Source organism: Fukomys damarensis, unplaced genomic scaffold (genome assembly GCF_012274545.1).
Source record: "Fukomys damarensis isolate Sample0158 unplaced genomic scaffold, DMR_v1.0_HiC HiC_scaffold_15, whole genome shotgun sequence".
Classification (NCBI taxonomy): Eukaryota; Metazoa; Chordata; class Mammalia; order Rodentia; family Bathyergidae; genus Fukomys; species Fukomys damarensis.
In genome coordinates this window covers 4,114,943-4,139,708 of record NW_022900927.1, presented here as the reverse complement: position 1 = coordinate 4,139,708, position 24,766 = coordinate 4,114,943, and the positions used below count along the sequence as shown (strand labels likewise).

The 24,766-nt window shown below is 36.8% G+C and overlaps 1 protein-coding gene and 1 non-coding gene across 2 annotated transcripts in view; one reads left to right on the top strand and one right to left on the bottom strand.

The window, feature by feature from the left end:
* Positions 1–3,251: 3,251 nt before the first annotated feature.
* LOC117286243 lies at positions 3,252–3,358 on the bottom strand. Its single transcript, XR_004517362.1, has one exon. It is a non-coding gene; the product is annotated as a U6 spliceosomal RNA (small nuclear RNA).
* Positions 3,359–16,132: 12,774 nt separating this feature from the next.
* Positions 16,133–24,766, top strand: part of Larp4 (La ribonucleoprotein 4) — a 167,994-nt gene continuing 159,360 nt past the window's right edge. The window contains exon 1 of the mRNA XM_010623676.3: positions 16,133–16,317. The gene's annotated coding sequence lies outside the window, so the exon portion shown is untranslated. The remainder of the gene's footprint in view (positions 16,318–24,766) is intronic.

Below are 24,766 nucleotides of genomic sequence, written 5' to 3'. Positions count from 1 at the left end.
TGATATGTAGAAAGTAGAAAATTAATTAAATGTACCACAAAAGCATTGGGGAAATTAAAGATTAATATTAGAAAGCATGAATCTACTTTTCGGTTCTCAGCAACCAAAAAGTCCAATGGTTCTCAAGTTGGAGATTTGGTCAAGTTGTAAGTTTAGGGACATTATATTTAATAAAAATAAATGTAAAGCTCTGCTTAGAAACATATCACTGAAAAATAATGAATTTATGTCCTACTAGAAATAGCCTGTGTGTGTGTGTGTGTGTGTGTGGTGCTGGGGCTCAAACTCAGGTCCTTGTAAGTGCTATGTGATTACAGAGTTATACCCATTCAGAAACAGCATTTTAATTACTTTGATTTTTATTTTTTGGTACCGGGGATCAAACTTGGGACCTTGTGCTTGGTAGGCAGCAGCGGTACCACTGAACTAAATCCCTGGCCCTTAATTACTTTGATTTTTAAAGAACTATCTCTATGGCCTTATAAAGAACTGCACCATGAATAAGTGGTGGGGATAAAACTGTAACACTTAAAAATGAAATTTAAAAATATAAAATTAATTTGAATGATCTTCAAGTTTTATAGATTATGTAGAATCAATTTTTGTTGTTGTTGTTGTTGTTGTTTTGAGACAGGGTCTCACTATGTAGCTGAAACTGACCTGGAACTCACTATGTAGCCCAGTCTGGTCTCGAACTCACAGCGATCCTCCTGCCTCAGCCTCCCAAGTGCTGGGATTACAGGTGTGTGCCACCATACCCAGCTAGAATCAATGTTATAATCACTACACAGAAAGCTAAAAGAGCATTACTTCAGTCAGTGCTAAAAGCTCAAACAGATTTCATTTTAATGAATTTGTAAGAGGATGAGAACTTACATGAGAATAGTAGTTTAATTTCAGATCACATATTAGATGGCAAATATTCTGAAAAGATTTAACACTTGTCAAATCTTCACGGTTGAATTGGAATCATAAGTTGACTATACATGTAAGAGTTCAGAAAATCACTGAAAACAGAATCAGCTGACTGAAATTGTTGACTTCACAAGAAGAATATTTAATATTTATAATTTCTAAGTTGAATGCTACATATATACATGCTTTTGGGGGGTACTTTAGTTGTTTGTTTGGTACTGGGGTACTGGGCCTTCACACTAAACTATATCACCAGCCCTGTTTTTATTTTTTATTTTGAGACTGGGTCTTACTAAGTCACTGAGTTGCCCTGGCTGGGTTTGAACTTGCAATCCTCCTGCCTCAGCCTTTCAAGACTTCTGAGACTATGGCCATGTGCCACCACATCTAGTTTATACATGCTTTGTACTAATAAAATTTTTGCAGATCAATGTATGTACATGTATGTATAGATATATACACATTGTCTTCCTGGAGAGCCAGTTGTTTGTCAGTAACTCAGTAAGTAGTATGTTTGTTTATTTTGGGTTTTTTTTTTTTTTTTTTTTTTGAGACAGGGTCTCACTATGTAGTTGAGACTGACCTAGAACTCACTTTGTAGCCCAGGCTGGTCTCGAATCCACAACGATCTTCCTGCCTCAGCCTCCCAAGTGCTGGGATTATAGGTGTGCACCACCATGCCCGGCCAGTAAGTAGTATATTTAGAAATGATGTGAAACTCAAATAAGAAAATGTATACAGAGTCTGGCATGGTGACACACACCTGTAATCCCAGCACTTGGGAGGCTGAGGCAGGAGGATGTTCGCTGTGAGTTCAAGACCAGCCTAGACTACATAGTGAGTTCCATGTCAGTCTCAACTACATGTAAGATCCTGTCTCAAACCCCTCCCCACCAAAAAAATGGGTACAGGACTGGGGATGTGGCTGAGTGGTAGAATACTTGTCTAGCATGTTCAAAGCCATGGGTTCAATCCCTAGCACCACAAAAGGAAAAAAGGATATGTATATAAAATATGTGGTATTACCAACTATAGAAATGACAAATGTTAATTTTAAGCCATTGAGGGCATAATTCAGTGGTAAGAGCACTTGGCTAGCATACTTGAGGTCCTTGATTTAATCCCCATCAACTATAGTTTCCTAATGAGAATTACAGATTCATTCCTCATTAAGTGGCTTCCAGGAATTCCACAAATGGCATTTCTTATTCATCTGACAAACCGTAGTATAAATGGTTGTTCTTCCCTCTCCATTTAGTATGTAAAGGTGCAATCTATTAAGCATTTGGTAAAATAAAATCACTCACATATATGTCCTTAGGGATAAATCCAAAGAAAAGTCTTTCAAAAATTATCTACAGTCTCAGTATTAGTGTGATTGCTGAGCGTGTGCAAGGCCTTGGGTTCAATCCCCAATACCACACACACACACACACACACACGCACACACACGTACAGAAAATTATCTACAGTGATGTCAAAGTTCAAAAGTACATCAAATTTAATTAAATTGACTTTTATTTGTGATTTGTGTATTGGGGCAGCCTTCAGTCTATCAAATAAAATAAATATTCCCATTGCATAAGTGCAGGACTGGGTTTTATTGTTCTCTTTTTGTTTCAGGTTGTTTTTCTTTGATGAGGATCTTACTATGTATTTCAGGCTGGCCTTATACTTACGATGCAGCCCAGGCTGGCCTCAAACTTGTAGCAGTTCTCCTGCTTCAGCCTCCCGAGTTCTGAGATCACAGGTGTGCACCACTACATTCAGCTGAGGACTAAGCTTTGTAAAGTGAGAATAAGGCTATGGAATAATAGAAAAACAACTGATTTATTAATAGTAGATTGCAAGCGCAGGGACCCGAGTTCGATCCCTCGAAAAAAAAATAGTAGATTGCTTCAGGTTATTTATTTGCTAAGGTTTAAAGTAGAGGGAACTTCCTTATGCTGACTCAGGTAGACTGAAATCTCCTGTTTTCAGGAAAAACTGATGTTTTGAAATCTATTTTCTTAATAGTTCAGTTTGAATATGTGACATTTAGTCTCAGTGACTCCAGTTTTAGTCATTTTGGTTTGATGAGGTTTGTTGCAGTCACTGCAGTAGTTTTAGTGGAAAATCATAATGGCCTCCCATAATTTTAGTTTAACAGTAGGCAATCTCAAATTACCTGGATCTAGTCTGTTTACTGACAAACATTCTTTTCATTTTAGTTTATAGCTTATAAATCAGATCTTTTTTTTTTTTTTTTTTCCTGGTACCCCGGTTCAAACTCATTTCGCTTGTGAGGCAGGTGTGGTGCCACTGAGCTAAATCCTGGTCCCATTGTTTTCTTTTTTAAAAATATAGAGCACTTCACAAATTTCGATGTCATCCTTGTACAGGGGCCATGCTAATCTTCTCCATATAATTCCAACTTTAGTATATGTGCGGCCGAAGGGAGCACCACATATCTTTTTTGTTATGTAAATATTATTTTCCTTAGAAAATTATAAAATTAAGAGCAAGATCTGTCTATATTTTCTTCTCCTTGCTTCCTATAGTTGAAGAAATCAAGTCAACCAAATAATACTATTCACTTCCAAGACATTTCCCTTTCCATACATACCAAAATCTGAATTTCTAAGTCTCTTACCAAAACACAACAAAAATATGGTAGTTAAGTATTTGGAGGCAAGGAATGGAAATGTTGTTTTAGATTTCTTTCCATTTTCCTTTACTAAGTATAAAATATTACTTGTTAATTTACCATAAAGATGTGAACTATATGCTTTATGTCTACCTCTTATAGATTGAGGATTTGATTCAATGTGTTCATTATAATGAAATTCTTTATATAAAATTTATATATACTCTACCAAAATGGCATGTTATTCCTTAATTTTTCATTTTTATTGTTGAATTACTATTAAGAAAAATAAGGTGTCTGCTTGCTTTCACTTTTCCGATAATACACACTTCTACTGAGGCAGGAGATTAGGGCACAGTAAAGAGGCTAGACAGTTGGACATGACCTGTCAGTCACAGAGAGCTATCAAATTACAGCTGGGATGCATGCACAGAACAGCTTCTGACAGCCCAGATCTGACATCAAAATAAGATATAAAAGACAGTTGCTGGTCATTCACTTTGCCACCACCGCCCTTTTATTGTAGGGTGCATTATCTCTTCAGAGCACTTTTTCCTACATACCTCTTTTCCTTCTTTTTTCTTTTTTTTTTTTGAGACAGAGTCTCAGTATGTAGTTCAGGCTGGCCTTGACCTGGAAGCAATCCTCCTGCCTTAGCCTCCTGAGTGCTGGCATTATAAATGGGTGCCACCATGCTTGGTTACTTTTTTTTTTAACCTTAAATAAACATTATTTTAAATTATTTGAGCAGGACAGCAAGATCCCAGAAAGGACTGCTGGCCAGCACACCGTTCAATAGCACTACTACACAAGCTAACTTACCCTCATCCTCCAAACATAGACATAGTGTAAATTTAGTTAGGTCAATAATTGGTATATTATTCTAAATCTGTAAATATTATTTAGCTGAACAATATAGTACCATAGTAGTACTTTATTTTATTTTTTATTTTTATTTTTTTATATTCCCTGAAATTACCTTTTGGCTTTGGGTTTAATGTCTATCTACTTATTACTAACTGAATCTTAAATATCTGATTCTGGACTAAATCTCTCAAAATACTCAGATATGGGTGCTGGGGATTTAGCTCAGTGGTTCTGCCACCTGCCTCTCAAGCACAAGGACCTGAGTTCAATCCCCGGTACCAAAAGAAAAAAAAATATTCAGATATATCAAATGGGCTGGGGATATAGCTCAGTGGTGCGAACACCTGCCTCAAGCACAAGGTCCTGAGTTCAGTCCCCAGTACCAAACACAAACAAACAGATATGTCAGATACCCTATCAGATTTATTTCTTAAATCTTTTCTCACCATGCTTCAGGCTCTTTTTGTGCCTTTTATACTTGGATACGTTGCTGTCATTTAAGAATCTCCTATATTGTCGCTATTTGGTTTTCTCCTGAGTTTCTTTACATCAGCACTATTGATGTTATTTCTTTACTCTAGGGAACAATCCATATATATTGACCTAATTATTTGTAAATACCTTTAAGGTTTTGTTTTAATTATTTGTAAATACTTTTAAGGTTTTGTTTTGTCATTGTTTCTGTTTTTTGTTTTGTTTTGGGGGGTGTTTTTTTTTTGCACGGGTGCAGGGATTGAACTCAGGACTTTGCACTTGTGAGGCAGGCGGTGGCACCACTGAGCTAAATCCTTGGCTGTTTTTTTGATACTAAGAATTGGTCCCAGGGCTTTCATGCTGAGCTACATCCCTCTCTTACTTTTTGAGACAGGGTCTTGCTAAATTGCCCAGCTAGGCTTTAACTTGTGATCCTCCTGCCTCAGGCTCCCAGAGGTTGGGATTATGAGGCATGCTTATAAAGCATTTCTTTCTTTCTTTCTTTTTTTTTTTTTTTTTTTTTTTTTTAAATTTTTTTTTTTTTTTTTTTTGTGGTACAGGGATCAAACTCAGGTCCTTGCACTTGTGAGGCAGGTGCCAGAACCACTAAGCTAAATCCCTGGCCCCCTTGTAAAGTATTTCTATTCCCATTTTTTCTTTATTAGAAATACTATTGCCACTTGTGGTAACATGCCTGTAATCCCTGCACTTGGGAGGCCGAGGCAGGAGGATCACTGTGAGTTCAAGACCAGCCTGGGCTACATACTGAATTCCAGGTCAGTCTCAACTACATAGTGAGACACTGTCTCAAAAAATAAAAACAAAAAGAAAGAAAGAAAGAAATACTATTAACAGGACATCCATCCAGACATGGTGGTACAGGCCTGTAATTCCAACACTGTAGGAGATTGAAGCAGAAGACAATTGCAACTTTGAGCCCAGCCTGGGCAACTCAGTGACTTAGTAAGGCCTTATCTCAAAATATAAAAGGGATGGGGATAAAGTTAAATGTGAAGTTGCTAGGGCAGTGATGGTGAACCTTTTAGAGACAAGTGCCCCAAATGCAACCTAAAACCTACTTATTTATTGCAAAGTGCCAACACTGCAATTAAACTTGAATACTGAGGTTTTAGTTTGGAAAAAAACAACTCATACATTAACATATTTTGTCTCAAATGAAAAGCAAATACAGCCAGGGATTTAGCTCAGTGATGCTGCTGCCTGCCTCCCAAGGTCAAGGTCCAGAGTTCGATGCCTGGTACCAAAAAAAAAAAAAAAAAGCAAAGCAAATAACAGGCATGCTGTAGGTTCATCATCACTGCTCTAGGTTCAGTCCTCAGAAATAAAAAGACGTCTTTGTGCTTGTATGCTACAGTTCTAGGTATGTGGTTAGAGGTGAATACTGACAAATTCTCCTCTAGGAACACAGTGAGATTTTGCTACATCTTTGCCTAAATGCCTGTTTGAATGATATAGAAAGAAAATTTTGCCTGTTTGATATATGTGGAATGATAACCTTAAATTGGATTTCTCTGGATGATAGAATAAACATCTTTTGATCTTATTGGCCACTTGGATTTCTTTGTCTTGAATCATTTATGTCCTTTCCTTGTTTTCTTCCTAGTTTGTTTGCTGCAGTTATTTTTCTATAGCCCCTAGTAGTGCATGTTCACTGGGATACATATTTTCCATAGCATAAATACAAAATTTTTATCCTCCTGCCCTTCATACTTCTAAGTATAATCCATTGGTATAATCCACTCATTTTTATGTTCAATAAATATTTATTGAGGGCACACAATATGCCAGGTACAGTGCTGAGCATTAAGGAATCACTGGAAAACAAGACAGTGACTCAGTGGGATGAAAATTTAAACAAATTGGTAGAATTTTTGAGAAAGTGCTGTGATAAGGCAAATATAAAAGGCTGTGATAACCCTTAGAAGAGATACTTAGCCTAGTCTTAGGAATTAAGGAAATCTTCCTAGATGAATTGATTTCTGAACTGAATGCCAAATAAGCATTAGCAAGAAAGAGGAGTGAGTGTGTGTGTTATATTCGGTTGGCTCAATGGAAAGATAGATGTGGTAGGATTAACAGGGAAACACAAAGCATAATATAGCTATACTTACATTTTAAAATGTGGGTGAAATACAGTATAGTTTAAGCCTAAGAGGGCTGGGGAAGTAGTTCAGAGAGCTTGCTTAGCATGCACAAGGTCTTGGGTTCCATCCCCAACACCTTAAAAAAAAAAAAAAAGGCATTGGGAGACATTTAAGGAGTTTGAACTCTAGTCTAAGGAAACTGGATGGAATTAACTCCATGCCTTAAAATATAGGGTACCTCTATCAGAGCTACCTAGGGATCTTGTTAGAAATTCCTGTTCCAGGCCAGGATTTAGATCAGTGACATTGCTCCTGCCTTGCAAGCACAAAGTCCTGAGTTTGATCCCTGGTACAAAAAAAAAAAAAAAATGCCTATTCCTATATTCTACCTCAGACGACTGAATCAATATCAGTGGGGAGCCGGGCATGGTGGCACACACCTGTAATCCCAGCACTCAGGAGGCAGAGGCAGGAGGATCTCTGTGAGTGAGGCCAGCCTGGGCTACATAGTGAGTTCAGGGCCAACGTGAAATACAAAGCGAGACCTTGTCTCAAAAAAAAAAAAAAGTATAACTTTTTATATGTGTATTATACTAGGTTATATACATTTGCTTTTGGGGGTAGGCCTATATTTTGATAGCTATATAAAAATTAGATCGGCCAGGGATTTGGCTCAGTGGTTCCACCTCCTGCCTCACAGGCGTAAGGTCCAGAGTTTGATCCCCAGTACCAAAAAAAAAAAAAAAAAGTTAAAAGCTTTCATTTAGCTGTAAATGTTTCAGTTTTTCATTCTTTATGGCTGAGTAGTACTCCATTTTATATAAAAAATGGGTGCTCCTAAGTGAAATAAATAGGACATATATGTGTAAATACCAAATAGTTTCTCTAGTTTGAGAAACAAGGTATGAATAAAGACTAAAAGATATAATAGATAATGTAAAATAGAAAAGGTGCAAAGGGAAAGGAGAAGTAGGAGGGGTAGGGGAAAGGAATAAATATGAAAAAAATAATGGAAACAGTCTTTGTAGATAGGGAGGGGTGGAAGGGTTGAAGGGAGGAGAGGGAAATGGGGAAAAAATAAGAACCAAGATGGATTATGTAAATGTTCAAGTTTCCAATGATGAATGACATTATATTGTATATCTTAAATGTACCAATAAAATTAATTTTAAAAAAGTTAAATGCTATTTCTAAATCTTTTTTTTTTCCAGTGCCGAGGATTGAACCCAGAGCCCCACATGTGCTAAACAAGTGCTGTACCACTGAGCTATATATTCCTGTCCCCTTATGTTTAAAAAAATTTTTTTTAATTTTATTATTATTTTTTGTACTGAGGATCAAACTCAGGACCTTGTGCTTGCAAGGCAGGCACAGTGCCACTGAGTTATATCCCTGGCTCAGATAAATGTATGTAGAAAATAGCATACTCACATATCATGTATAATATACATATCAGATAAACAGATCATTTATTCCTTGCTACCTAAAATCTGTTCTACTTAAATTGTGGCCTTTTCTTCTTTCTTAAAAAATGTTAGGTAGGGCTGGTATAGATATAGTGTTTATCTAGTATGCTTAAGATCCTAGGTTCGATTGCCAGCACCTCCACCATCACCACCACCACAAAGTCAATGAAAGGAAACATTCAATGTCACATGATCAGAAATCTTATATATGATCTAAATCTCTCTCATGAAGAGAGCTACTTTTTTAAAATATCAACTTTCTTACTGGGTGCAGTAGCACATATCTGTAATCCCAGTATTCAGAGAGGCTTAGGCAGGAGGATTACAAATTTGAGTCTCATCTGGGCAATATACCAAGAATTTGTTTAAAAATAAAGAATGGGCCAGCGTGTAACTCAATGAGAAGGTCGTAGGTTCAATCCCCAGTAGCGACAACACAATCAGCTTTGTTGGATATCTTACACATTGAGATTCATCAGCTTTTAATATATATTTTGATTTGGGGTTATTTTGTTTTTCATTGTTTTTCACTTAATTTGTTTTTAAGACAGGCTTTCACTAAGTTTCCCAGGCTGGCCTAGAATTTAGCCTCCAGAGTGCTGAGATTGTAGGCATGCAGGACCACACATTAAAAAACATACAGTGCTGGGTGTGGTGGTGCACACCTGTTATCCCAGTTCCAGATCAGTCTGGGCTACACAGTGAGTTCCAGGGCAGTCTGAACTACATAATGAGACCTTGTCTCCAAAAAACAACAAAAACAAAATTAAAAAACATATACATCAGTGAAACCACCATCACAATCCAAATATAGTTATCTCCAAACTTTTTCTTTGCTATCAGTCTCCTCCCCCAGTTCCTCTACCTGCCCTAGACAAGCACTGATCTGCTTTCTGTTATCATTCTGACTACTAAAATGTCATGTAAATATGTTTGTTGTTTGTCTTTGAGATAGAGTCTTGCTATGTTGCCAAGGCTGGTCTGAAACGCTTGAGCTCAAGTGATTCTCTTGCAGCAGCCTTCCAAGTGCTGGGGCTACAGGGACCTGCCACCATTCCCAGCTCATGCTTTTGAGATTATTCATGTTGCTACATGTGTCAGTAGTTGATTCCTTTTAAACACTGAATGGTATATTCCATTGTAGGGATGTAGGGTAATTTTTTAGCTCACCAGTTGGTTGACATTTGGGTTCTTTCTAGTTTTAAACTATTTATGCATATAAGGCTGCTATTAATATTTACATAATGGCCTTCATGAGGACATATGTTTTCATTTCTCTTGGGCAAACACTTGGGTGTAGAATTACTGGATCAGTGCTGTATTATACATTTAGCTTTTTTAAAAACTGGTGAGCTTTTCCCAACTGGGTGTATTATGTTTGCATTTCCCCAAGTTATGTGTTAGAGTTCTAGTTGCTGTACATCCTATAATATACTTCTTATTGCTGGCTTTTTAAGTTTTAACCTTGTGAGTGACATGATATTTCTTTATTGTTAGTTTGCATTTTGCTAATAGTGATGTTGTACATCTTTTGAGGTACTTATTTGCTTTTCATATATCTTCTTTAGTGGACTATCAGTTCATATTTTTTGCCCATTTACAAGCTGGGTTTGGTTATGTGCACCTGTAATCCTAGTACTTAGGAGGCTGAGGCAGGAGAATTACTTCATGTTCAAGGCCATTCTAGGTTACATAGTTCAAGGCTACCCTGGAGTACACAGCAAAATCCTGTCTCAAAACACCAAAAAAAATTTTTTGCCCATTTATTCAGATTATTTGCCTTATTATAGAGTTTTTATAATTGTTTACATAATCTGGGTTCAAATCCTTTACAAAATATAGGCTTTGAAAGTATTTTCTTTCACTCAGTGTCTTCTTTCTTAATTTTTCTTTTTTTTTTCAATTACTTTGAAAAGAAAAAATTCTTTTTTTAAAAAATTTCTTAACTGTCTTTCAATAAGCTTAAATTTTAAGTTTTGGTGAAGCACAATTTATCAATTTTTTTCTCTTATGACTCGTACTATTGGGAGTTTAAATTTTTTTTGTCTAGCTGGGTGTGGTGGTGCATGCCTGTAATCCCAGCATTTGGGTGGCTGAGGTAGTACTGCTGTGAGTTCAAGAACTGCTGAGTTCAAGGCCAACCTAAACTACATAGCCTGACCCTATTTCAAAAAACATAAACAAATGCTGGGCATGGTGGTGCACACCTGTGATCCCAGCACTTGGGAGGCTGAGGCAGGAGGATCGCTGTGGGTTTGAGACCTAATTTTAGAAGTTTTATAGTTTTCACTTTGATAAGGTTGCAATTCAATCAAGTTTTTTCTTGTTTTTGGGTATTGACACAAGGTGTGAGGTAGGTCAGGCTTTTTCTATGTAGACATCTTGCTGTTCTAGTACCATTTGTTGAAAAGGCTGTTACTTCCTCCATTGAATTATGTCGGCCCCCTTGTTGAAAATTAATGTTTTGTGTCAGTCTGTTCTTTGAGACATTCTGTTCTATGTCATTAACTATATATCTATGGTAACCTTTTAGTGTAGAGAATATTTTACTTTGCTGAAAACACCTCTGAAATTATCCTTGTTTATATGAATAAGGGCTGACTCTGTATATGTGAACAGTTTGCGTTTTTACACCTTTCTGACCCAACTGGAAAAATTGTGTGTGTGTGTGTGTGTGTGTGTGTGTGTGTGTTTTAAAAATTGTTTTCCGGGGCTGGGGATTTAGCTCAGCAGTTTGGTGGCCTGCTTCGCAAGCGCAAGGACCCAAGTTCAATCCCTGGTACCAAAAAAAAAAAAAATATTTTCCTATAATTATAATTTTTATGGTAAATTATCAATATAATCAACACACTTTTTAATGTATAAGTAATTGGGCAGTTTTAAATTATGGCCTCATTTTCTCAGAATATAAAATAAGGAGTCAAATTCTTGTCATTTGGAAATCTTTAAAATAGCTTGGACTATATTAAAGAATGAAAAAATATTGACATTTTCAAAGGGTAAAAAAAAATAAATTCTGTTCTTTGGCAACAACAGTTAGCCACATAAATACCACAAATCAAGGAAGGGGATTTCCTGACTTCTGCTTCCAAGCAATTCTAATAAATGAAGGAAGAAGCGATTTTCCTTTCTATTTTTTTAACTTTAAAAAAAGCTTATTGTTGGCAAGATTAGTATACTTCCTCTCTGTTAGGATTTTAAATACTTTCTATGTACCCTAATATCCCTGCAGGTCATAAGACTTTGGAATTTTGTCAGATGCTGAATATGCAGAATGTTAAACTTTCATTAAAAAGTCACCATGGTGTTGTGGAAATGATCCTGACCCAGGGAGGTGTTATATAATGAAGAAGGAGGCAAGCATCCACACGTTAGCATTTCTTGGGAGGGATCTCTGGTAGAATAAGCATAGGTTTTGAAGTCAGAATTATTTTGCATTTCATCTCTTTGACTTATGAGTAAGGGGGCAGGTTTCTTGGCTTCTTTAAGCTCAGTAATTTTGCAGTAATACTTGGGTGACAGTATTATCATGAGGAAATGACATCTAGTACTGTCTTAGCATAAATACTCCCTTAATAAATACATACAGATTTCTTTGTCATTTCTCTCAGGCGGGGTTTTCTGAAGGCAAATTGCATGTCCCACAGCTGAAGCTGATCTGTCCTTCCTCATTCCTTTTGGTAACAGAATGGTAGACATTTGAAAAGTAGTGGAGAAGAGGAGAACACCTGAGCTCAGGGATCAGACACTAGGATAAGAAACTAGTTCAGCAGGAAGGGTGTACTGTCAGCCCCTTAAGGATCATATGCTCAAGGCATCCAATCCCATCTCGCATGTTTAATACCTCAAATGTCACTCGATGGTAGAAAACTCTCTAGGGAACTCTTGGAGAACAGTACCCAGCTGTAGTGGAAGGCTGACCTGAGAGTACCTTTTAGTCTTTTTCTATCCCTCTTTGTCCTCATGTAATTTAATTATGTCCTTTCTTGCTTCAGCTTTTAAATTCAAAGGCACTTATTATTAGTGTCTGTCACCTTAAATTACCAGATTCTGGCCCTCTTCTCCTCCTCCCACCCTTATTCTATGAAAGAGACAGTGGTACTGCCTAGTTTAAGTTGCTGGTGGTTCCTCTTTGCATCTCCCCAATACACCATCCCTTTCACAACTAATTTTATTCCAAAAGGCAGGAAAACAAATTTCAAAACTCCCCAGGTATTTATTGGGAAGATCACATCTCTATTAGCAAACAAAAGACAGTAAGGTAATATATACAAATACTTGAATATACCTTTGGGATCCTGCAGAAGAAAAAGTCAATTTTTATTTTCAATAGATGCGCCAAAATATAAAACATTCTCATTTAGACTGGTTATACTACCTTTCAGTTCTGTCTGTGTCACTACGCTCACTCAAGTGAGGAACAAAATGGAGATTAGACTTTCTGTATTCTCTTTGCGCACTTTATATTGTTTATTCCAGGAAAATATAAAAATGAAAAAATTACAAGGTTTGGCAAGGAGGGCAAAGTAGGGAAACTAGGGTTATAACTCAAAAGTTTTTATTGTTTTAATTGTTTCTTTTGCCTGTTCAGAAATTGTACAGTGCATAAGATTTATCTCAAGCATAAAAAATACACAAAACTCTGATTCATTATATAGAATGTATTCCCACACATGTAAATATATCCAATTTAAACTGTAGTACCAATCAGTAGTATTTCTTTATCTCCAAAGGCTTTTTTTTTTTTCTCTGTGTGTGGTACTGGGGATTGAACTTCCTAGACTAGCACTCTACCATTGAGTTCTATCCTGAGCCCTAAAAGCTCATTCTTTATGTTCCTCTTGTTCATTAACAAATGTGAAGCTGCTTAGTATGAAGGTTTTACACTTTTCTTATAGAATCAGATTCAGCACCATGAAGAGTCAGAAGAATGCTAAGGCTTCAATACTTTCTGGAGACCTCTTGTTAGAAATAAATGCTTTTATTGAATAAACTATTGCTAGACAGATATTCCACTGTTCTTTGCTGAAAGCACCATTAAAGTCTATAATCAAAGTACCTGATGTATTATGGTTTAGTTAGGTATTCTTCCAAATTTTCAAAGATCAGAGTATTAAAAAAACTGCAGTTATCCTTGTTTATATGAATAAGGGCTGACTCTGTATATGTGAACAGTTTGCATTCTTACACCTTTCTGACCCGATTGGAAAAATTGTGTGTGTGTATTAAAAAGTATTTTCCTATAATTTCTATGGTAAATTATCAATGTAATCACACTTTTTAATGTATAATTAATTGGGCAGTATGCACATAGATGAGGGCATGGGGAGAGGGTAGGGACTTGGGGCCTGGGATCCAGCTGTGTCAGCCCTGGGAACCAATCTGGTTATGGCAAGTTCCAGGTAGGTGGAAGGGCCCTGGAGTCCAATAAAGGCAGCAGAGAAAAATAGCTATCTTCTCCTTTTTCCCCTTTTCCAATTATTTTGGGAAAGATAGTTTGTGTGGGGAAGATAGCCGAGGTTGTGTTTGTCACCCCCATGTGAAGTTTGTGAATGGAAGGAAAATTTGGTCAAATGCTTTTGCTTGAAAACCAAATTGAGGGCCGGGTATTTAGCTCAGTGGTGCCACTGCCTGCCTGAGTTCGATCCTGGGTATCAAAAAAAAAAGGATCTTGAAAACCAAATTGTTTGCAAACAGAAGAGTTCATAAACCAAGGTACCACTGTGTATATCTGTGTCTTGCTCCATAATCCAGGCTGGCCTTGAACTCACTGTGTAGCTCAGACTGGCTTCGAATTTGCAATCCTTCTCATTCTCCTGAGTAGTGTGATTACAGACATGTACCATTAATATGTGCCCTATTGGGTATTTTATAGGAAGTTCTATACAGGCCAGTAAATCAAGAAAAAGAAATAAGATAAAAGAACTAAAAGCAAAGAAACAATGATAGGTAATATGCTTGTCTTCATAGAACACTCCAAAGTATATAACCATAAATCATTAGAAATTATAGTTGAACACTGGGTATGGTGGCTCATGCCTGTGATCCCAGCACTTGGGAGGCTGAAACAGGAGGATTGTCATGAGTTCAAGGTCAGCCTGGGCTACATAGTGAGTTTGAAGCCATTAACATTTTCCAAATGTTAACATTAAAAGAATAGCCCAGAAATAGGTCGGCTGGGTGAAAGGATTGTATGGAACATTGGCTAATTTTAAAGCATGTTGGAGTAAACATGAATAATGCTTTCCCAAGGAGTTGAGGAAAGATCAGTAGTCTCATCCAGGCCATCTCTTTGTAGGAACTGACCTCAGCAGGAAGGCACACTATTTATTGTCATCATTTAAAAATGATGGAAGTTAAAAAGAAAGATGGAAGTTTATAGCAATTGAACTTTGGCATTTGGTTCTGAAATAGTCATCCACAGATTTTTAATCCAGAGTCTGAAATATGCTCAGTTTTCATTGGGAGAGTTTCTTCATTGTATTTATTAAAAGGAAGTGTAGGGGCTGGGGATTTAGCTCAGAGGTTCTGCTGCCTGCCTTGAAAGCTCACGGACCTAAGTTCAATCCCCCATAACAAAAAAATAAATAAATAAAATTTAAAAATAAAAAGGAAGTGTGCTATGTGCGTTAGGATTGTTGACTGGTTTTATTTTTTAAACTATTAGACACTGTCAGGATCTGCTAAACCTGAAGTTTGGTACAGCAAGTAAATAGAACTATGGACTCCAGTTAATTCATTTACCTAGCAGAACTGGACTCCAGAGCTTTAGTTTTAGCACTCTTGTAATTATAAATAAGGCTAACTATATTTTAAGATTTTGGTTTCTGTTAATTCACCTACTGAGCAGCTAAACTAGATAGAAAAGATATAGCCTTCTATATGTAGCATTTATCCTGTATAGTTTTAGATAATCCCATACACATGCAGAACAGACTTAGTGATTTTTATTTACCCTCTTATTCTGTCCTCTGCTTGAGGCTTTGGATCAAGGCAAAGCCCTTGTAAACCCAAGAAAGGCCATTTCCAAATCTTTAAATTGCACCATCTGCTAAAGGTCTTTATCTTCCAACAAGTCAGATAAATTTGGAGCATTCTCATTCATGAAGCTTGCTGACCAAATGTAGGTTCTGTGTATTTCTTGCTATAACTTTTTTATCTTCTCTTTTTTCTTTTTATACATCGCTTGAAGGATTTCTGTGAAAGCAAGGCTCAAATTTAACTGGGACTTGTGTAAAAGTGATTTACACAAAAAATTTTTTGTGATTTAAGAAACTTATTTTCTAGGCATTGACTCTTTTTTCTTTTCTTTTCTTTCTTTGTTTTTTTTCTTTTGATACCAGTTATTGAACTCGACCTTGTGCTTGCAAGGCAAGTGGAAACACTGAGCTAAATCCCCAGCCCCAAAGATGAATTTTTTTGATGAATCCAAATGTTTATTTTTGGTATGCCATCTGTGGTGGTATATTATTCATTTATTCATTCACTGTTCCCTTCAAAAGGCCCCCTCCCCTTGAATATGGGTAAAATTTAGACTTGATTCTAATGAACAGAATGTGGTGGAAATGACAACGTGTCGCCTCTGAGACTAGATCATAAAAAGGCATTGTGGCTTCATCCTTCTTCTGCCCTGCATCATTTGCTGTTAGGAGAAGCCAGGCACTATGTCACAAGGATACTCAAAAAGTTTTCTAGAAAGGTTGATGTGGGTTCTAACCAAGAGCTATGTGAATGAGCAGTTTGAGAGCAGAACCTCCAGCTTCCTTCTCCATCCCCTAGCCAACTCATGATTGCAACCTCATGAGAGATGCTGAGCCAGAAACAGCCAGCTAAACTGCTACTGATTTCCTGACCCACCGAAACTGTGAGATATTTGTAGACTGTTTTAAGCCACTAAATCTGCAGTGATTTCTTATGCTGAATAGATAACTGATATGCTATCATGTAACATTTCTGATATGTATAAATATTTCTTTCCAATACAGGAATCAAACTCAGGACCTTGTGCTTGCCATGCAGGCGCGGTGCCACTGAGCTAAATCCCCACCTCCCCTTTTAAAACTTTATAGTAAAGAATTCATAAACTTTTAATCCGTCTTATAAATAAGCCAAATGATGTTGTTTAGTTTAAATTTTTTTTACTGTTTCCTTAGACTTACACTGAGAGATATGTATTAAAGTCATTATTTGCATGTGTCTGTATCTCCACTCTTCTATAATTTCTGTGTTAAAGAACTTGCCTTTGTTATTTGTTGTCTCAAAACAAAACAAACAAAAAAGCTGGATTGTGGTGGTACACACCTGTAATCCCAACACTTGGGAGGCTGAGGCAAGAGGATCATTGTGAGTTCCAGGCAAGCATGGACTACATAGTGAGTTCAAGGTCAACCTGAATTACATTGTGAGATCCTGTCTCAAAAAAACAAAAATGGGGCTGGGGATTTAGCTCAGTGGTTCTGCCGCCTGCCTGGCAAGCTCGAGGAACCAAGTTCGACCCCCCAGTACCAAAAAAACAACAACAAAAAAATAGAACCAGGCGTGGTGGCACATGCCTGTAATCCCAGCACTTGAGAGGCTGAGGCAGGAGGATCACTGTGAGTTCCAGGTCAGTCTCAACTACATAGACCCTGTCTCAAAAAAACAAAACAAAGAAACAAAAATAGAAAAATAACTATAAACTATTGTAAAGAAGGAAACATTTCTTGTTTTATCCTTGAGGGTCATAGCTGAAAGCCCTGAAATTTTAGAAAAAGGGGAAAAAATGGGGAAGGAAAGAGAGGAATGGAATTAATAAGAGAAAATGAAAAATGGAATCAAAGTCTTTGTAGATAGGGAGGGGTGGAGGGCTTGAAGGGATGGCAGGGGAAGGGGGAAAATAAGAATCATGTAAAGGTACAAATTTCTAATGATGAATGTCATTGTATACCTAAAATCTACCAATAAAATTAATTTTTTAAAAAGGATGCTTTTAAGAAAATAAGACAATCTACAAAATGGGAGAACGTATTTGTAAATTATATATCTGATGAGATAATTGTTCTCTATACAAAAAACTATTATAATTCAGCAATAGAAAGACAAAGCAACTTGAAATTGAAAAATAAAACAAAAAAAATTTTTTTTTGAGACAGTGTCTTGCCATATTCACTGTGTGTTCAGGCTTGCCTCAAATTTATGGCAATCTTCCTGCCTCAGCCTCCCAAATCCTGGGATTATAGCCGTGTACCACTATGCCAGGCTGAAAAACAATATGAGAAAAGTACACAAAATTATTTCATGTATTTTACATGATATGGCAGCCTTCACAAGTAAAGGCCCAAGGGAACCCTGTGTGTTTTAGAAATGTGGAGAGTCATGGGAAAGTATGTTTGGGGGCTGAGGGATAAAATCTAGTGGAAATGCATGGAGGGAATTTAGTGAAACCTGTTTCTTCAGATTCTTTATGTCCCTGTCTTCAGAGATAAGGATGTTCTTTGCTTCTGGGTATAAGGAGGCTGCCTTTCAAATGAAGGTTTTATGACTTGCTTCACAGGTAAAGGGTTGGGGGAAGGTAAAAGTGACCTTTCTGCTTCTGCTGTATTTTCAGATGCCAAGGTACCATACTTAGGTGTAGCATGTCCTGAGCCCCATCACTATTCTTTTCTCCACTTGTAGTCTTGGATATACAGCTAAATATATTCATTGTTCACCACCAGTTCTCTGCTGAAAATTTCTGTCCTCTCAAGGGTACAGTTTGTTTTCATGAAAAACTCGTGCCTATAACAGTCTCTGATGTTTATCATACTGAAAACTTTTTTAGTCTTGCTACTTACAGGATAGTTTGTTGGCATTTAAATTTGGGGGGTATATTTTTCCATTATTGTACTTTACAGATGTTGCTTTACTATTTTCTGCCTTTGTGTATTGTTGATGATGCCAAACTGATTTAGTGTCCTTAGAGAGTGAATTGATCTTTCTACTAGGAAGTTTAGGTAACTTCTTTATATTGACATATACTAATTTGGGGGGTTTTATCTAAGAGTTGGCCAGTATGGGTTTATTTAACTTGGTATATGGTATACGTAGATTCAAGCTTTATTTCTTCCTCCTTGGAAAAGTGTGATTGAATTGGAATTATAGTTGTAACTGTTAATTCTGTTGCATTATTTTGATTTTCTTCTTCAGGTTATCCAAAAGTATGTATGTTGGATCTTATTTGTCTGGTTTCATATCACTTTGATTTTGATCTTTTTAATCTCTTTGTTTAACTTTTCTTGATGTTTCTTATTTCTATTTACTTTTTTTTTTTTTTTTATTGGGCTGGTCTCGAACTCACAGCGATCCTCCTGCCTCAGCTTCCTGAGTGCTGGGATTACAGGTGTGTGCCACCATGCCCGGCTCTTATTTCTATTTACCATGCATTTGGGTTATGTGTGGTGGCACACGCCTGTAATCCCAGCACTCACGAAGCTCATGCAGGAGGATCATGAGTTCAAGGCTAGCCTGGGCTACATATGGTAGTGAATTCACAGCTAACCTGAATTATATAGCAAGAATTTGTCTTAAAAATTATATGTATATAGTATCTATTATAATATTACATGCGCGTGAACACACACACACACACACACACACACACACACACACATTCATTTGGTCCTAGCTCTTCTTTTTTGTTGATTTAGGTTACATTCCTGGGACACAGACTCTAGGAAACATGCGTAGGCATGCAGTGTGTTAACCAAGTACTCATGGGATCAATAGTTGTGACAAAGTAGAGAAAAGATTGGACAGAAGGAGCAGCAGAGCTGCAGTTACGATGTGCTAGTGAATGTTTAACCAGAGTTGTGAAGGGGCCTTTGATCTATAATATTTGACAAATTCTAGCATCAAATGGCTAATTTTAAACTAATAATGTCAGCAAACATAGAGCTAGGAAGAAATACATAGTAGCACCCATTCAGATATAGCAGACACAACCTTTAGAGCATAGATATCAGTAAATATAGTAAAATAACTAGGAAGTAATACATTTTGAATGTTTATTACCTAGTTTTGGTTATAATTTACTTAAGTTTATATGTAATTTGTTTTAATAATGGCTGTGTTAAAAACCTGTTTGTAAAATTCCTTAAAATGGAACTGGTCCTCACAAGCCAACAGAAGCAATTGAAACCAAGGCTTTAGCTGATCTCATTGGGAGCTTTGAAGCTGGGCTGGCCCTTCAGGATCAGCTGCCTTTATGGTGTCTGTATCCTGGCATGGGCACCAGTCACTGTTGTGTGTGAACCTTTGAGGAGAGGATGTGACCTCGGGTAAGCTTTTCTTTAGCTAACAGAAGTAATCAGAGAAGGACTCAGCTACCAACACTGACAGTAACTAGGAAGGTGAGTGCTTTAGTCCTAAGGTGGGTAGCTATCTGAGGACACACCAGAGTGTCCTCTACACTTGTATGCATTGTAGTTTGGTTGAGATTTCTACTTCTGAGACTGTTTTTTTTTTAATGTTTTCATCTGTTATAATTTGTGGTTCTTGTTTGTTTTTTCCTCATAATGGCTTTGTATAAATACTGAATTTTTGTTACTCATATTTGAATATGTTGGGTTTTTTTCTGGACTTTTCCCCCCTGGACTTTTAACATATAGACCTTTAATAGAGAATGGGGATGAGTTGAGGTTCGTTCTTGGTTTTTCAGCTCAAGAGTGCCCTCTTCTGTTGTTATGGTGAGGAGCAGTTTTCTCAATTACAGTGTACTTTTTTTTCAACTTTTCTCTGATTCTCTTGTTTTTTCAATGGAGTGTTTATTACGAGGAACAGTTATTTTACTTTCTAAAGTGCCTATTTATCCTAAAAGAAACACTTTCCCAAGATTACCACTCATGTTCGTATGAATTTTCTAAATCCTTAGGACTCCTGTAGCCTGAGCCAATATACTAGGTATCAAATCGACTATGAGCTGTCCCCATTCTGGGTTGGGCACCTTCCTTCTAGGGGTGAACACTTGTTTAATGTTATCTTGTTTCCCCAATGCTAAGACGTTATATTTTAAACTCTTACTCATTTGAGCAATTCCAGTGACCACCACACACTTGTGGGAATTCTGCCTAGTCTCCAGTGTAATTTTCCCAATTTGTATATAAATTAGATGTTACAGGAAATTTTTTGTGTATTTAGTATCAGTTGTAGGAATTTTTATTTGCTTTCCATTTTGCTGTGTATAATTTTTAGGATAAGACATGTGAAGAGTCACAAAAACTCAGAAGGTATATTTTCTTTTAAATCACAGAATTAATATTATAATAATAGTCTTTTTTCATTCTCACTTGTGTTTATGAAACACAGTCTCCACTTGCACTACGTGTACACCTTGTTTGATTCCTTTAGGTCTTTTTGTTTTGTTTTTTTGAAAGCAGTGGCAAAATTTATTTGAAAAACTAAAACTGAGGTAGAAACTGGCTTTGCAGAGCTAAGTAAAAAGAGTTTTCGAAAAAGCAAGATAAAGAAAACAGGGGGGCTATAGTAAGGAAATCCACAATAGCCCTGTTTTGGTTTTTTTGAGACAAAGTCTCCTTCTCCCTATGTGGTTTAAGGCTGTCCTTGAACTCATGATCCTCCTGCCTCAGCCTCTAAGTGCTGGGATTACAGGTGTGGACCACCACACCTAGCATCACCCTTACAGTTTGTATTTCTTATTTTTGCTTTGTTTTGCTTTTCGTGACAGGGTCTCCCTTTGTAGTGCAAACTTGCCTGTAACTCACTGTGTAGCCCAGGCTGGCATTCCTCCTGCCTCAGCCTCCTCAGTGCTAGAATTGCAGGCATGTGCCATCGCTCCTGGCTTGTTTTTCTTGTTTAAACAACGTTTGCCCATTGTAAATAAAAAAGATACTCTTCTACATTTTAATCCTTAATAGTGTTATTTTTTCATGTGGATCTTTAATCCACCTGAAATTCACCTTTTATTTAAAATTTGAGAGGGATCAAACCTAATATTTTTTCTTACCATAACCAGTTTTTTCAATATACTTTCTAAAATAACTTGCTTTTTCCTTTAAAGATGATTTCCATAAAGATGGTGCTGCCTTTCCCATAGGTCAATTTATATACATCATAGATCTATTCCTCAACTTTCTACCTGTTCCTTCTGTTTCTTTATTTGTCCATGTATCTGTCTAGTTTTTTGTTTTGCAGTGCTGGGGATCAAACCCAGAGACTAGTGCATGCTTGGTGAGCACTCTACCACTTGCTCTAGCTTTAAAAAAATTTTTTTATAGTTTGCTGTCTTATAGTTGGTATTTGTATCACTAGATACAAATACTAGAGAAACAGATTTAATTTGATGTGTGTGTGTGTGTGTGTGTGCGTGTGTGTGTGTGTGTGTGAGATAATAGGCAGATATAGATATATGAATTGACAAAGTAGGCTTACAGTAGTCACCCACAGCTGCGGTCAGGTGTAGAAGAATGCAGAAGGGTCGTCTGCTGGAGAGAGCTGGAGGATCCAAACAGAAGTCCAAGGCCTGGAGCTCACTGTAGAATTGTGTCAGTCCTTGTTAGAAAACCAAAGGGTTTGTGCTGGAAGGCTGAAGAGTCTGTGCTGAAAGCCAGGAGACAGACATCCAAAGCAATGGCAAAGAAGACTGGAGAAGTGAGACTTCCTTTTCTCTCTCTCTCTTTTTTTTGTGGGGGGTACTGGGGATCAAACTCAGGACCTTGCACTTGCAAGACCAGCAGCAGAACCCCTGAGTTAAATCCCCAGCCCTTTTCTTTCTCTTTTTATTCTATCCAGGCTACAAGCCTAATGGACTCACACCCAGGGTGGGTCTTTCCTCTTCAAATAGGTCCCTCATTCAGTTACACCCAAAACTATGCAAAGCCAATCAACTGGTTATTTCTTATTCAAATTGACACACAGTTAACTATCACGGTATTGTTATCCCTCTTTTAATTTTCTTTTTCAAAATTGACTCATCTTTTCAGTGATAACTATTCTATACACATTTTAGAAAAAGTCTGTCAAGCCTCTGAAAAAAGTTCCAGCTTTTTGTTTTGTTTTCCCTGAGTATTGATCTTAGGCCCTTGAGAATGCTAAGAATATGCTCTTGTCATGAGCTAACATTATATTTTCTGGTATTAAACCTAGGGCCTTCACACTGAGTTCCATGCTGGCCCTTTAAAAAATTATAATATTTTTTATTTTATTTAATTCTTGTAGTCCTGTGAATTTAACCCAGGTACTTCACACTGAGCTACATCTGGAGCCCTTTTTTGCTCTTATTTTTTATTTTGAGACAGGGTCTCAATAAACCACTAAATTGCCCAGGCTGGACTCCAGTTTATGATCCTCCTGCTTCAGTCCCCCAAAGTGCTGAAATTACAGGCATGTGCTACCACACCTCACTCTAGTTAACATTTTAAAATTTAACATTTAAAAATATTTCTATTAAATTTAATTAATTTGAAATTATACATTAAGTTAGAAGTGACAAGTTTACTAAATTGTATTTTCTAAGATAATTTTAAGTAAGAATAAAATTTATCAGCCAGGTGTGGTGGCTCAGGCCTGTAATCCCAGCACTCGGGAGGCTGAGGCAGGAGGACTGCTAGAGTTTGAGACCAGACTGGACTACATAGTGATTTCCAGGTCAGTCTCAACTACATAGTGAGACCCTGTCTCAAAAAAACAAAAAATAAAATAAAATAAAGAATAAAATTGATCAGGGCCAGGGATTTAGTTCAGTTCCCTAGGGGTTCCGCCACCTGTCTTGCAAGTTCAAGGACCTGAGTTCAATCCCCAGTACCATACATACATATATACATAAAGTTTATCTATTTTTAAATTGTTTTTGTGGTACTGAGGACTAAACTCAGGGCTTCTGTACTGAGATACATACTCAGCCCTATTTATTTGTTCATGTCTTGCTGAGTTGGCCAGTCTGGGCTCAAACTTGCAGTCCTCCTGCCTTAGTCTCCCAGGGTACTAAGAGTACAGACATTTGCCACCACAACTGCTTTATAACTCTTTTTATCTGATCTTGGAATAAAAGATGTAGGCCCCTTCTTCTCCTGTGTTCTGGAATAAATTGATAAAAGTTCTATCTGTTCCTTGAAAATATGGTACTAGAAAACTTTACAAGCCTTGCTGTTTTTTTCTGAGTAAGGCCTGAAATCACCATTGTATTTATTGGTATTTAGTATGTTAATCCATCATTTTCTTCTGCCAATTTTGACATATAATTTTCCAAAAATTACCATCTTCATCCTATACTATTAAATGTATTAGCCTATAATTAGCTATAATATTTTTGTGGGGAGGGGGCTGGAGATTGAACCTAGGGCCTTGTGCATGCTAAGTAAATTCTGTATCCTGAACTAAAGCCGTAGCCCCAATATAATACTGTTTTTCTCTCTGTTATATCTGTAGCTATTTCCCTTGATTTCATTGTGTAATTTGATTATCTGCATCTTTTCTTTCTTAATCATATCTTTAGAGGTTTGTCTATCTTACTAATTTTTATAAATGCATAAGATACTAAAAATAAGTCTATCAAAATTAAAATTACAACAAATATTAATCAGTTAAATCCACTAATGAGAAGGTAAAACTCAGTTTAGATCTCAGACTAGTTAAAAAAAAAATTAAGACTAATGGTATATTATCTATAAAAGGCACACTTTAAAAATTTGAACAAGTTGAAAGTTAAAGTATATAAATAAATGTTCAAGGCCACTAATCTTTCTCCTTCTCTCTCCTCTCTCTCTCTCTCTCTCTCTGTAACATACACACACACCCCAAGCCCCAAACCACATAGTTATTCATATCAGTTAAATTCAAGCTAAAGTTCAAATGAAAATGCACCACTAGAGACAATGCATAAGAAATAGGCTTGGTACATGTGTGAGATATGTAGACTCTGGGTCCAATTCCCAGCACTGCAAAAAAAAAATTAAAAATATAAAAAGAAATTGGCTTGTGGCAGACCAAGTGGAAATATCAACTCGATAGATTTTTTTTTTTTTTTTTTGTACCAGGAATATTGAACTTGGGTCCTTGTGCTTATAGGCAGGTGGCGGAACCACTGCATAGAACTAGAATTCAGGGACAAAGTTCAAAGTCAAAGCAGAGATATAAATTTGGTCATCAGCCTAAATGTATTTAAAAGCTGTAAGGCTAGGTGAGATTATCAAAGGAATGTAGACCAGAAAGGAAGTCCAAGGGGTAAACTCCAGTCCAGTCCAATATTTTGAGGTCAGCCTGCCTCACAAGTGCAAGGTCCTGAGTTTGATCCTCTGTACCAAAAAAAAAAAAAAAAAAAAAAAAAAAAAAAAAAAAAAAAA